At 33.4% G+C, this 14258-nt stretch overlaps 1 protein-coding gene across 2 annotated transcripts in view; it reads right to left on the reverse strand.

Moving 5' to 3' along the window:
• The window catches only part of LOC131675316 (dynein heavy chain, cytoplasmic), a 995688-nt gene that overhangs the window by 287666 nt on the left and 693764 nt on the right, over positions 1 to 14258 (reverse strand). The gene's annotated exons all lie outside the window — the stretch shown is intronic.

Consider the following 14258-nt stretch of genomic DNA (forward strand, 5'->3'; position numbering starts at 1 on the left):
CTGCAATTGTGCAAGCCACTACTTGATCTCGGATTAATTAATATATTGTAGTGGTCTAAATCTCCGTTACAATCTATAAAGACTTATTAATACATCTGTCTTGATTTTTAAATGTAATCAAATTTATCTTCTCACTAGTGTTATTTAGCATGCTTTATGCGCTCTTTCTTTAATGTATTTATGTTATTTATTACGTTATTTGAACTTTCTAAATGCCAGTTTGGAGATTCTAATGGGCATAAGTAAGTTATGCTGCTTTGAATGGACTACATACGTCAATATTCATTGAGGAATAAAAATAGATATCTTCCACCTAACTATGGTAGGGATGATTGTTAAGAAAATTTTTTTTTCATTTTAAAACTGAAAACGAAATTCAACATTACAAGTAATGAAACATTACTGTTTCATTTGGAATGACGTTAAATACAAAATTAGACTGGAATGTATAAGCTATCTTTAATTTTCATTGAAAGGAAATGCCGCAGATATCTGATTTATGTGATATAGAAATTCGAGTATATTATAGAAGGTTCCCTGCTAAAAAAGTTCCATTCATTCCTATTCGGGATCATTCATATTCAATGGTAATCAATGAACTGAATGGTTCAATGTTCCGATGACGATTGAAACTGAATGATTTTCAATAATACTTCATGGTAAGCATAACTAATAGTAAAACTTACCATTAAATTTAATAGAATTCAATCTTTCTGAATAATACTTTGTATAGGAATGGTTTCAATGATAATCTATCCAATTGCATTGAATGAATATCAATCACAGTTCAATAAAATAATTAATCAATGATATTTTATTGTATATCTTTCTATGAATTTTAATAATTTTTCGATACAATAATTGTCCAATCATATTTTATTGAATCATATTATATGGATATTAATTTTTATCCAATTACACGGTTGGTCAATAATATTTTATAGAATGGTTTTCCATATATGCCAATATGAGCAAAAGCAATACTGTAACTTTAGCAATATTTCATTTAATAGTTTTTTTTTAATCTTAATAATTGGTCAATACAAAAATATCCCAATCGCATTCAATGAGGTATAGTATTCTATCATTTCTTATGAAAGGCAAACAAAAAAATTTCAAATATTTTCAATTGAATATTTTTTAATGAAATCTAATGATTGGTAAATGCAAGTAAAACTCAATCGTATTCTATTGAGAAGTAGTTTGTATAGTTTTGAATAATCCTTCATTCTACAAACTTATCAAATATAATTTTATTCTATAATTTTTCATTAGATGATGAAAGAAAAAATTTCCATAATTGAATGATTTTTTATAAATTTGAATAGTTGTTCGATACTATAATTGAAGAATCGTATCTTATGCTTTGGATATTATAATTTTATATAGGTCATGAATGAAAAAACTCCGTATATGATTTGATTGAATAGACTTTTATCAATTTTAATAGTTTTTAAGTAAAAACATATTCGAATATAATTTTTAATGAGTATTCGATTTTTTTTCAATTGTAAATAAATGGATTGATGTGATCTTCACATTAAAAACTATTCAAAATTATTCAACGTCAGAAAAAAAGTTGATCATGCGATAAAAGACCATTAATACCCATTCAATTAGATTGATATTTTCTATTGCATATTATTGAAATGTTAGGACTTTCATATTCAAAACTATTGAAAATTATTCAACGATACGAGACTTGAATGTTGCAATAACAAACCATTGATATCAATTCAATCAAATTGATTATCGCATTCGAATGGTTTCAAATCTTCGATTTGACCACGAATTTTACCATTGAAATCGATTGGGTAACATACATGAGAAATTTCATTGAATCCTATTGAAAACCATTACTTTAATAGTATATTTTTCTATTGATAATGATTAATCTCGATTAGGAATCAATAGTAATCTATATTATTGGAACCAATAGTATTTAATATCTTGACATTTCTTGTTGGATGAGGAATCATATTCAATAGTCATTTGGAGTGTTCAGATCGAAGATTGAAAACCATTCAGAAATTCTTCAATGGTTTTCAATGGAACTTTTATAGCAGGGTGAATTCGAGCCATGGTAATAAATGATGTCGGTAGAGAATTATTATTATTTTGATAAATTAAAAATATCTTTTTTTATTTGATTATTCAAATGTATGTTTATTGGTTTACAGCGTTTCTATTTATTAGAAGTCTTATATGTTAAAATTACATTATAATTTTATTATCATAACATATTATAATTTTGTCGTAAATAATGAATTTGCCAAATTCGTCAGAATCTTATGGATTATAAATAGAACATAATAGATTACAATTTACGTTTGAAATTGAAGTGAATAATTTTATTCCATTTCTCGATTTAAAATTGATCAGAAATAATAATAAATTAAAACTTGACTGGTTTAGAAAAACAATACAAACTGACAGAATTTGGAATTTTAATTCAGAACATACAATTCATCAAAAAGTCAATATAGTTTTAAATTTAGTTGACCAGGTGTTTTTCCTTGCTGACAAAAAATTTCATTCACGCAATTTAAAAATAGTTACCAATATCCTGAAAAAGAATAATTATCCATCTGAATTTATCAAGAAACACATACACAAACGGATTAGCAAATATAAAAAAGGGAAGAATAATTTTAACAAATTAATAAATTAAAAACAACCTACAGTCGCTATTCCAATTAATTGCAATATTTAAAAAAAATGTTCTTCTGTGTTTAAAATACATGACATTACTCCAATCCCTTTATTACAAAAACCATTACGAGAGTTCATTCGTTTAGGAAAACTCAAATCTGATTTATTAAACAACACTGGTATTGTCTACAGTTTTAACTACATACAATGTTCAACGATCTACATATGTGACAGTAAGCGATCCTTAAAAATTAGATAAAATGAAAACAAAAAAAACATTGACTCAGATACAGTAGTAGCTACACATAGAAGAACTCTCTCACACGAATTTGACTAGGACAAAGCTAAGATATTGGATTATGAAAAGAATTATAAGAAACGCAAAATATCCGAAATGTTGCACATCGACTTACATAGAAACACTTTAAATAGAAAAGAGAGTATACAATATCTTAGTCATTTCTATAATCCTCTATTAAGATCGATGATCAAGGGATGATAGATGATGAATATATATATATATATATATATATATATATATATATATATATATTTGTGGGTTGTGCTTACTTAACTTAATGTATCGACTAATTTGTGACTTAATTTAGTTATAAACTATCGTAATACTGAGTTGTAAACTTATAATTAACGGAATGGTATCAGGACAGCGACTTTCGATAGCATTAACTGTCCTTATCCCATTATATAATTATATTAATATCACGAAATATTACTGAAATTTTCGTATGTCAGCGGGGTTAGATTTCACTCGAGGGGAGTGTGGACGTGTCTTGGATGTGAGCGCGAGTTTTGGTGAGAAAGTCAAAGAGGAAAAGTGTTTAAGGAGAGAAATAGAGGTGAAAAGGACGTGGAGGTGGAGGAGGAGTGGAGAAGAGAGAGAGAGAGCAGCCTGGAGAAGAGCAGGAAAAAGCAGAGAGAAAGGAATAAAGAAAAAAAATAAAAGTTGAGGTTAAGAGAGAAAATCAGAAAGGGGTAAAGGCAGGCAGAGAGGAGGGGCGGTAAGAAGTAAAGGCAGAGACAGAAAAGGTAAGACAGGGAATAAAGGTGGGATCATGGGTGGTTATAGAGAGTCGAATTAAGGCGTACGGGATAGGATGAAAAGATTTGTGACAACAGAAAAATTAAGAGATAAAGGTGGAAGGTTGGATAAGAAAGGCCCAGAGGAGGAAAAGAAGAAAAGAGTAAAGGTGGTAAGGGGGAGAGAGAGCGGGGAGGGGCTGAGGGAGAATAATAGAGGAGAAATGAGAGAGGCAAAGAGATGCAAGAGTGAGAGCGAGGGAAGCGAGATGGATGGGGAGGGGGGAGAAAGATTGGATAACACTATAAGAGAAGTGGGAAAAAGTAGTGGTGCAGAAGATATAATGGAAAAGATACGGACAGACATAAGGGAATTAAAAGAGATATGGGAGTAGGAAAGAAAAGAATGGACAGAAATGTTTAAAGAAATAATGGGAAAAATGGAAAGAATGGAGGCAGAGGGGAAAAGAAGAGAAGAAAGGTGGGAGAAGGAAATAGGAAAAGTTAGGTAAGAACAAGAGAGAGAGAGAAGAAAGAAAGAAAGAGACGAAAGAAGAAAGGGAAAAAGCAGAACGTAGAGAAAAGTAACTGCAGGAAAAATGGGGAGAGAGGATGGACCAGTTGGAAGAGGAGTGCGTGAAACTAAAAGAAAGCATAGAAGGAGGAAACAAGAAGCAAAGAGGAACAGAAGTAGGCAATAAGGAAGAATTAGAGCATATGAGAGAAAAAATGGATAGAGCAAATAGGATAAACAATATAATAGTGACAGACTTAGAGGGTGAGTTAAGATGGGAAAAGAAGGGAGAGGCAGAGGTCTGGTTAAGGGAGGTACTAGAAATGAAAGGAGATAGTGAATCTGAGAAGAATAGGAGGAACAGCTGAGAGAGATGATCGGAGAGAAAGAAGAAAAAATATGTGGCAAATTAGATGCGCGTCATAGGAACAAAAAGAAGGAATTATGACGAAGAAAAAGAATTTGGCACAGAAAAAGATATACATAGATCAGGACTGGACGTGGAAGCAGAGAAGGATAAGAGAGGAAGTAAGAAGGAAAGCGAAAGAAATAAGAAGTAAAGGTAAAGAGGTAAAGATGTGGCATAACGGGGTGAAATCAGAGGAAGAAGAATGGTGGTAGAGCGAGAGAGAGGAAAAAATGGTAGGAAAGGGGGTAGAAGGGTTTCGAAAACAATAGGGATAAAAGAGAGAGAGAGGAGCGAAGGGAGAGAGAGGGGAGAAAGGCAGTAAATATACTATTCTGAAACGTGGCGGGGGTTAGGAGCATGGAGGAAGACGACTGGGAATATGTTAGGGAATTCGATATAATAGGGCTAACGGAAACCTGGGTGAAGAGGCAAGGGGCAAGAACTGGTGTGGAGAAACAACTGAAAGGGTACAGCATAGAGTGGAGGGACTCAAGAAGGGAAGGAAGAATGGGGAGAGAAATAGGGGGAGGAACAATGACGGTAAGAGAGAGGACAGGGATGAATAAGGTTGAATGGAAGAAAGAAAGGACAAGTGAGGTAATAGTAGGAGAAATAAAGATCGGAGGGAGGGAATACATGATAGCATCGGTGTATATGTAACATGAGAAGAAGGAAAACTATGAATACCTAAGTGAAGAGAGAGAGGAGAACAGAGGAAAAACAATAATTATAGGAGGAGACTTTAACGCAAGAACAGGAAACGAAGGAAGGGAATGGGAGACAGAAGAAAACCTAGAAGAAATTAAGGTCAAGGATAAAGTGTTAAACGCAGAGGGAGAAGAAATGATAAAATGGCTAGGAGAAATGGGCTTAGTGATAACGAATGGGAGAAAAGAAGGAGATGAAGAGGGAGAAATAACATATATAGGAGCGAGAGGAATGTCAACGATAGACTATGTAGTAGGTAACGAGGAAGGTGATGAGGCGATAAAAAAGGTTCAAATAAAGGAGAAGGTAAAGTCGAACCACTTACCAATAGAGGTGGAATTGGGAGACAAAATAGCGGAAGAAAGAAAAGAAGAGAAAGAAAGAATGATAGACGACTGGAGTGAAGAAGGTATAAGGGAGTATCAGAGATGGATAGACGCAATAGAGGGAACAGATAAATGGAAAGATATAAAAAATAGAGTGAAGAACGCAGTTGTAAAAAAGAAGATAAGGAAAAAAAAAGGATCAAAAAAAAAGCTGGTGGAGAAAAAAATTTAAGGCAAAAAGTGATAGGGTGATGGCAGAGTTAAATAAGGTAAGAAAAGGGGAAGGAGACAGAGGCAAATACCTAGAAGCAAAGAGAGAATACAGAGAGGAAATAAGAGAAGCAAAAGAAGATGAAGGGAAAAGAGTGGCAGAAGAAATAAGAACAGATAAGACGAGAAAAAAATTCTGGGATAAAGTGAATGGCAATAGGAAGAAAAGAATTGTATTAGATGAAAATATAGGAAAAGAAGAATGGATAAAGCACTTCAAGGAACTGTAACGTTTGAATATATCTCGCGTTATTAAAATACTAGTTCGGACTCTTTACATTAAATTCGCAATAACGTCTCCGAGAAAAGCAAGAAGTTGACACGCGCGCAATCTAAATAATCAAAAGAAAATCTTTCGAGTGGCAAACCACGAGGCTTGCCAACTCGATGAGCTGCTTCGAAGTGCAATTGATAGCAATCGCATCTATCGGGGAGAGGTCCGACAGCGCCGCGATTGCTACTCAATTTGACTTCTCAACAATCGATATGTTTCAGGAGGGAAGATCTCTAAGGCTGCTTTTTTCTCATGAGAGAAATAGTCTCATGAGTTAAGCTCTTAGAGATCGTTAGGAAAGGAGTTCAACAGGCTAACCACTGAAAAGAAATTCGTCTCAGGAAATAGCTGAGGCTTTATTTCTACACAGTGCTCGCGCTGCTAAGCAAGGTAGGAAAGTGAGTCCTTTTTCCGCAGCGACGAGCGAATTTATACATGCGAAATGGGCTCCTTTCTACGCTATTTTTTTCTTTGACGCAAATTTTGTACACGTTTTATCGCAAAATGGCTCGATCGAAATTACAATTATACGATTTAAAAAATTAAAATGGAAAAGATGAATTTTTTAACATAAATTGCATCTCTAGGAAAAATCGTCTCTTAAAGTTATAAGCTATACAATTTAATAATCAAATTACGCCATTTTTACAATAAAATTATGGAAAATTTTTACATGGAAAAATCGCTTGTGGTTAGAAGATTGTTATCCATATAAAAGATGATTAATGTTGCTCTCTAATTTTGAATAATAATTAAAAAACAGATTTGTAATTTTCTTTTTTAGCGGTTTAAAAATCAGCAAATTAGTAACAATCATAATCATCAATTTTACAGATACTTATGATTGATTTTCTATCTAACCGTGTCATTTTAATTGTTTAAAAAAATTATAAATTGTTTATTTATTGATAACTTAATGGGTAATTAGTTATCAAAGTGTCAAATTCTTGCTTTTCTGTTTCAATACGTCGAGATTGTAATCGTATGCTCGAAATAACAATATCATTGTTTATTACAAAATAAGTAACAATGTTTACTTGTAGATTAGATTTGACTAACAAATATCGATTTGAGAGTTATATCAACATGAAATTCAGAATCAGCGCATCAAATTTAACTAAGAAATACTTTTGTTCGTTTAAAAAACTTTATAATTAACGATTTTCTGTTGTAAACAATAAATTTTCCCACGGTCGTGACGTCACGCTCCTTATATGGTAATGTTTTCGCAGAGTTGCCTTAACACATTTGCATATACGTGTGAAAAGCGCCTATGCTCAATTACCGATTTTCTCTAATTGTCTCGTGTGTGACGGGTTGCCGTTTTGCAGAGGAAAATAGGAGATAAATCAGACAGGACCGTTACAGAACAATTGGGAGAGAAAGAACAGGAAGAAAGTAAAGGGGAAGAAACCGAAGACAGCGAAGGAGAGGAAGGTGAAGAAATTAAAGAAAGAGAAGTAAAAGAGGTAATAAGAAAAATGAAAAAGAAAAAGGCGACAGGAGAAGATGGTATAGCAAATGAAGCGTGGGTGGAAGGCACGGAAGGCTTGATAAAAGATATGACAAAATGCATAAATGGAATACGGAACGGAGAAGGATAGTACCAATATATAAGAAAGGGAGAAAAGAAGAAGTAGGAAACTATAGAGGAATAACGCTGATGGATACGGGATATAAAATATATGCGGAAATACTGAGAAAAAAGCTGGAAAGAGAACTAGAAGCTAAAGAAACGCTAAGTGATACGCAGATGGGATTTAGGAAGAAAAGAGGAACAATGGGCGCGATATTTATATTAAAAACAATAATAGGAAAGGAAATAAGGGAAAAAGGAGGAAAACTGTTCGTATTCTTTGCAGACATGAAGGCCGCTTTTGATAAAATAAAGAGGAAGAAAATATGGGAAACAATGAAAGAGAAAGGGATAAATAGAAAAATTAGGAAAAGAATAGAAGAAATATACAAGAAAACAGGGAGTAAGGTAAAAGTTGGAGGAGAAATAATTGGGGAGTTTGAGACTCACAAAGGCGTAAAGCAAGGGTGCCCTTTGAGCACCACGCTATTTAATCTTGGCTTCGCCGTCCTGGAAGTGAAGATCAAGCAGGTGCAGGAAGGAGGGGTAGTAATAGGAAGGAAGAAAATATGGACATTAGGATACGCAGATGATATAGTGATGATGGCAAAGAGTGAAAGTGGAATGAAAGCAATGCTGAAAAAATTAAAAAGATACCTGGAAGAAAGGGGACTTGAGTTAAATGTAGGAAAATTAAAGATGATGAAATGCAGGAGAGGAGGAGGAAGGGGGAAGGAACAAGAATTTGAATGAGAAGATGAGAAGATAGAGAAGGTGAAAGAGTACAACTACTTAGGATATGTGATAAGCAGAAATAATGAAAATAAAAAGCAGATAAAGAAGGGAGAAGGGAAAATAAATATGGGACTCGGAAAGTTATGGGGGCTAGGAGAAAAGCTATTTAGAGAAAACTGGGAGCTAAGGATGAACCTGTTCGATGCTCTGGTGAAAAGCGTGATTATGTATGGAGTAGAAATCTGGGGATGGAAGAGATATGAGGAGATAGAGAGACTACAACTAAAATACATAAAGTGGGTGTTAGGATTAGATAGAAACACGCCAAGTTACCTAATACGATGGGAAACAGGAAGACAAGAAATGAAAGAAACAGCATTAGAAAGAGCAATGAAGTATGAAAACAAAATAAGAGAAGAAAGAGATGGCTCAATAAAAAAAGAAGCATGGAGAAAATTCAAGAGAAGGGAAAGAAATGAAAAAGAAAAAAAAGGTAAGAAGGAGGAGAGAGAGGAAAAGCTGGAAAAAAGTAAAATATACAGAGAGAGAGAGAGAGAGAGAAGAGGGAGATGAAATGAGGGAAGAGTTTTGGGAAGAAATAAGAGATAACCTGAAGAAAAAAGATGAAAAAGAACTAGAAGAAAAGCTTTGCTCACTCCGGACAACAATCGAAACCGTGAGACAACTTCAGAGCAATGTCTGACGCGATTTAAGCGCAATCCTAAGGAGTTTCTGCGTCGTTTCGTGACAGTCGACGAAACATGGATCCACTGGTATACACCAGAGACCAAGGAACAGTCGAAACAGTGGACTTTACCCGGCGAAAGTGCTCCGAAGAAGGCGAAGACTGCCCCATCGGCCGGAAAGGTGATGGCCACCGTTTTCTGGGATTCACAAGGTGTGATCTACATCGACTACCTGGAGAGGGGCAAAACGGTCAGAGGGCTGTACTATGCCGAATTATCGGGCCGATTCGACGTCGAATTGCAAAAAAAACGGCCCCATTTGGCGAAGAAAAAAGTGCTCTTCCACCATGACAACGCACCGGCTCACACCTCCGCCGTCGCCATGGCCAAATTGGTCGAATTAGGCTACGAACTGCTGCCCCATCCACCGTATTCTCCAGATTTAGCCTCGGGCGACTTCTTTTTGTTTCCAAACTTGAAAAAGTCACTCGCCGGGCAGAAATTTGAGTCGAATAATGAGATAATCGCTGCCACGGAAGCCTACTTTTCAGACCTCGAGGAAACGTTTTTTTCAGACGGGTTAAAGAAGTTGGAGCATCGCTGGGCCAAGTGTATCGAACTAAAAGGAGACTATGTTGAAAAATAAAACGCCACTTTTCCAAAATTTTCGTTTTTCTTTTGTAAGCTAAGTACTTATCGGACCACCCTCGAATATATATAATATGTTATTAAAATTATATTTGTAACTTTATTGTTAATAATTCGTTGTTTATCTGTTAATAAAGTCTGAAGAGGTCAGCAAATGTGCTGACGAAACGTTGCTGAATATAATAAAAATTAAGTGAGTTTCCTGCTCGCACTATTTCCCTTTTTTCCATTATTACAAATTTTATCATCTATAAATAGAACAGTAATGGTGCATTATTAATGGTTGCACATGAATCTTAAAAAATGGAATCTGCAGGGTTATCAAATTTTTTCGGTTTAATTATAAGGTATCCACTTTTATACCACGCATACCTAAATAGATTTTTATAACGTGGGGATTAAAACTGATTAAGGACTAATGATAGTAATTTTATAATATTATTCCTCTCGTGCAACTCTAATTTATTATCGATATAGCAAATACTTTCTGACAATTGCTTAACAAAATTTTTCCAAGTACGGAATTAAAAAACATCTAATGGCTGGATATTTCCAGTAGTTCCGGTGGGTATTTGTTTCAGATGTACGATTTTATGATGCAGTGTACCTTCCTCTACAGCTACTGGACAGTGACCGCTATACGATTCAATTAATAGCATTGTTGTAGGTCTCACATTCGGAAAATATACTTCTTACAACCATGTTTTGAAGAGATCTGTAAATTTACTTTTAATATTTAATATTTAAAATACATGAAATATTATATTACCTGAACTCAGTTTTCCAGATTTTGAAGCAGCAACATGCACGTTTGTAGTCGTGAATATATTTTGTAATACGGTTGGTCCCAAATCTCCGGTATGTTCTTGCAAAATCAAAAATAAAGACGATGATAGTTTTCCGTCCGCTGATATTGCTGATTGCACGTTGTAGCTATGGGTAGCGAATGATACAGATTGTACAAGACATTGTACTTGTTTCTCCCCTTCAACTGCTAAGTGCGGCCAGAGTGCATTTCTAATTGAAAACCGCTCTGATCTGTAATAAAGGTATTCTCAATACCTACTTGATTAATAAATTGGTTGACATTTGAAAAAAATTCTGTCTCTTTTGTTTGCAATTCTTTTCTATTTTTTATACTTTTTTTGTTATAAATTTATTTATTTTTCTAGATACAATTCTGTGAACTTTCTTAAATTTTGCAACCTACGATTTAGAAGCTGTAAATCTTATGTCTCCATTTTCAATTAATTTTTAAGCTTGTACAGCCTATCTTCAAAAATCATTGTCATCAATTATAAAGCCAGATTCAAGAGCCGCGTTAAAATTTTCTAAAGTATATACACAAATTCTTGCAATTTTTTCTCGATATGTACCACCTTGATAAATTAGGTATGCCTAGCGACGTAGTTGTGTTTCAGATGTGACCTTGCGGAAATGATTTTGTACCATTTAAAGAGAAAGATTTTTTCTTTTTCGCTTCTCTAAAAGTCGACAGCTCTTTTCTTATATTGAAAACTCAATGGCTCATTCTGGCTAGTGCACTTATCTGTTGAAAACTCAGGATCCTCAGGTAGTGTAAGCAAATTTTGTTCCTCGACAATATATGTGTTAGAGTCTTTGAGCTCCTCTTGAAAATCTAAAGATTCTTCCATTATCATATCTATGTTATCATCTGCTTCTAGAAAATCTAATAGTATTATCTGAAATGATCTTTAATTTCAAATTCCTTGAGATTGTAAGGACTTTCTTGGATAGAGAGCGTTTGGAAGTAAGCCAAATGCATATTTATCACATTTAACGGAATAACTTTCATTTTCAATGCTAAAAATTCATAAGGTGTTCATGAAAGTGTGGATACATGTTGATAGAATCTTTTAGACTTAACAAATAAATGATCATAATTGATTTGTGAAGAATTTTAGATGCATGTATTATGCTTTTTGAGAATTTTAAATACTCTAAAGTTATTTCTATTTCTATAGTTTTAGGCAAAACTTTTTTGTAAGCACACAAAGAAATAAGCTTGTCATAGGTATTCGTATAGAACCATAATATAATGCGCGGAAATCTATATTTTGTATAAGTATAGATACAAAATTCTACACAAAACTAACTTATTTGTTCCATAACTTTCATGCAAATAAATTTCTCTACTCAACCTTTCTTTCTTCTCAACAAATTCTCATATGAAATAAACTGTTTGAATACTAGAATAACTATTTAAGCAGTACTCAGAATAATAATCAAAATAATGTTTTGAAAAAAAATGGGCAACTGACTCACAACGAAATGTGCAACTTGCCCGAGAGAAATCGTGGCACTGACTACGACGGAAGAAAATAGGCATTGTTTGTGAAAATACAAAGCAAAAAAATATTCTATAAATACATGTATGTATATACATATGACTGCTCGGCAGAATCGGATATGCGACAATTGTATGGAAATTAAGTTAACATTGCATTCTTCATATTTGAGTGTTACTATTATCAAGATTAATAATTTACATAAAAAATTAAAAGCCAATTTAGACCTGCCAAAATCACGATAAACACCGAATAAGTCACTCTCTCTAATATATTTTTTTAACTGTAAAGATAGAAAAAAAATCGTAAAATCACAAATACGTGTCTTATTCGATTCTCTCTTGCAACCATAGATATGATTCTAATTATGGTACAGCATTGAAAAAAAAGGAATGTTTATCAAGAAAATTATTTATATACAATATTTTTTATAGTGTACCTGTTTTATCGAGTAAATCTTTGTTTTTTATATAACATAAAAGTATAACTTGATAGCTCTGAAATGGTATTTACAATTAACAATAGTACTTGTGACTTTTCTGAAATTTCAATTAAAAGATTTCAGGTTAAAAAATTTAAATTCAAGAATAATTATTTTAGCTAATTAAAACTACGAATGTATTCATCTCGAAGAGATTCATTTGGATGATTGAAAGTTGGTCTTTAGCATGACTTTACATAGAGTTTAATCAAACAATAAATTAATTCACGAGGCATACATTTTTATTTAAACGATAAATTTCTTTGTTATAATCGTCAAAAGTATTTGTTCAACTCCACGGTGACTAGAGCTTTCCATTTCAATACATACTTATAAAACCCTTTCATAAAGTCGATCAGATTGAAAAATAATAAATTATACCAATCAATAAAATACGGTTTTTAACAATAAATTTTACGAGTAGATTTTATTCTTCTAGAAAATTAATCATTACATATAAAACACGTCAGTACTTTTTGACTTTGTATAATATATCAATATATCACATAAATCAGATATCTACGGCATTTCGTTTCAATGAAAATTTAGAGTAGTTTATGCATACCAGTCTACTTTCGTATTCAACGTCATTCCAAATGAAACAGTACTAGTATTGTTGAATTATATTTTTAGTTTTAAAATAAAAAAAATTTTTTCAACAATCATCCCTACCATAGTTAGAGTATACAACCCCTTGAAGATTGGTACGGCGCATAATTTTGTTGACTAGTAATAATCAATTTCCAGTTCAATTTGGAAATTTGTTACGTAGAAGTAGAGATACCCTGAATACTGTATTTTAAAGATAAATTTCAGGGGTTGTTTTCACCCCTTTAAAATATTTATCACTATATAAAATAATGTTCATTTCTTGTTTTTCTGAAAATTTATAATCGACCGAAATTCCATTGAAATCTGCGGCACTTTACTCGAATAAAAATGAAAATTATCTAAGGATAGTTTACCCCCTATACCGTATAAAAACATAAAAGCCGAAACACGTCAACTTTAGTTTTCAATGTCCTTTAGGACAATAGAAGTTTCGTTGACCTTGGATTAATTAAATTTGTATTTTTCCGAGACAAAAATTGAAGAAAAAAATAACTTTCGTCCTCTTAAAAAATAAGGGATGCCACCCCTGCGGACCTCGGTGTGCTGTACGATATTGTTATTCAGTAACGAACATTTACCAGTTGTTTTTAGAAAGAAATCTTGTATAAAAAAGGAGATACGAGGGTGGTCCGATAAGTACTTAGCCTACAAAAGAAAAACGAAAATTTTAGAAAAGTAGCGTTTTATTTTTCAACATAGTCTCCTTTTAGTTCGATACACTTGGCCCAGCGATGCTTCAACTTCTTTAACCCGTCTGAAAAATACGTTTCCTCGAGGTCTGAAAAGTAGGCTTCCGTGGCAGCGATTACATCCTCATTCGACTCAAATATCTGCTCGGCGAGTGACTTTTTCAAGTTTGGAAACAAAAAGAAGTCGCACGAGGCTAAATCTGAAGAATACGGTGGATGGGGCAGCAGTTCGTAGCCTAATTCGACCAATTTGGCCATGGCGACGGCGGAGGTGTGAACCCGTGCGTTGTCATGGTGGAAGAGCACTTTTTTCTTCGCCAAATGGGGCCGT

The sequence above is a fragment of the Phymastichus coffea genome, unplaced genomic scaffold, assembly GCF_024137745.1.
Source record: "Phymastichus coffea isolate CEN01 unplaced genomic scaffold, Cenicafe_Pcof_1.1 PCOF00018, whole genome shotgun sequence".
NCBI classification, from domain to species: domain Eukaryota; kingdom Metazoa; phylum Arthropoda; class Insecta; order Hymenoptera; family Eulophidae; genus Phymastichus; species Phymastichus coffea.